Raw genomic sequence first — 1,602 nt, 5'->3', positions numbered from 1 at the left:
AAGATGTGTAGTCCTATGAGCAAAAATTCTACTTTGCGAGCTACTGGTATTAAAGTAGGGCTGCCAAGTGGGGGCGGGGGGTGGGTAAACCCCCGCTTCGGAGGCCAAGTGGGGGTGGGGGGTGAGTAAACCCCCGCTTCAGAGGCCCGATTCCTGCCCCCATGGAATCCGGCCCCGGGGGGGACTCCGCCCCCCGAAGCACAGTGTGGCTGCATCACCAGAGGTGACGCAACCACGTCGATCACGTTGGGGGCGTGGCCCCGATCGGGGCCATGCCCTCAACGTGATTGACGTCGCGCGTCACTTCTGGTGATGTGCTGGCGGCGCGCACGTCAACAGACGGCTCCCGGAGCCCGGCGAGGTTCCCCCGTCGGTAAGAAAAATTGACTTGGCAACCCTATATTAAAGTTGTGAGCGAGCGATTGGGCTACTGCAGAAATCAATCTGCTCTGGAGCCCTCCTCCCTGAGCGGAGACAAAAATGTGTGAGCTGAAGGCTAAAAAACTGTGAGCTAGCTCACACTCACTCAGCTTAGAGGGAACACTGCACGTAGCCAGGCCTGCAGCAGGCAATGCCCCCCACTGATGAGTGCCACCCCCTGCAGATAAGAATTTAATTTAAAAAATAAACAATATTTTTAAAATGTAAGGTGTGTGAGTGGGAAGGGGGGTCCTAACATGACCCCAGGGCACAGACAGGGAAGCTTCAGACTCATTTTCTTTCTTTCCAGGCCGAAAAACAATTGGGGTTTTAAAAATGCAAAAGAGAGAGAGTCGGAGATTCCCCCCATCCCCAGCTTACACAGACAACAGTGTGGAATTGAGTCTCTAGAACTGAAAGGAAGAGAAGCACATAAACAAACCAACACTGCCTGGCGTCCCCCTCCTCTTGGCTCCCTCTAAGCTGTGGAGTCCTGTGAGCAAAAAAATCTACTTTGTGAGCTACTGGCATTAAAGCTGTGAGCAAGCGATTTGGCTGCTGCATAAATTAGTATGCTCTGGAGCCATCCTTCCTGAGCTGAGACAAAAATGGGTGAGCCAGCTTAGAGGGAACACTGGGCAACTGCAGTGTTCCCTCTAAGCTGAGTTAGTGTGAGCTAGCTCAGTTTTTTAGCCTCCGGCTCACACATTTCTGTCTTAGCTCAGGAAGGATGGCTCCAGAGCATACTAATTTATGCAGCAGCCAAATCGCTTGCTCACAGCTTTAATGCCAGTAGCTCACAAAGTAGAGTTTTTGCTCACAAGACTCTGCAGACTGGAGGGAGCATTGATCATGACCCAAATAATTAAGACAACGAACTCCTTATCTTCAGCACTGGACAGGAAGATTTCTCCCCATATAAAGTATTCAGCCATCTACTTTCTTATCTAAGCTCTCAGTCTCCCTAAAGGAACACTTGATACATTCGCATGTAATGCAAAAGAAGATGAAAACTCCCCTTCACAATGCACACCAAAAAACCCCGAACAACCCCTTTTCAAATTAGCTCATCTCCGGAGAGATGGACTTTTCATCCCGCTCGCATTCCAATGCCGACACCTTTTCCCCTCCTCAATCTTAGAAAAGATGTATAAAATGTTATCCCTCAGTCCATCCAGTTCA

This window comes from Gekko japonicus, unplaced genomic scaffold (genome assembly GCF_001447785.1).
Source record: "Gekko japonicus isolate JY-2015 unplaced genomic scaffold, Gekko_japonicus_V1.1 scaffold1058, whole genome shotgun sequence".
Taxonomy (NCBI): domain Eukaryota; kingdom Metazoa; phylum Chordata; class Lepidosauria; order Squamata; family Gekkonidae; genus Gekko; species Gekko japonicus.
This window is presented reverse-complemented; position numbering follows the sequence as displayed.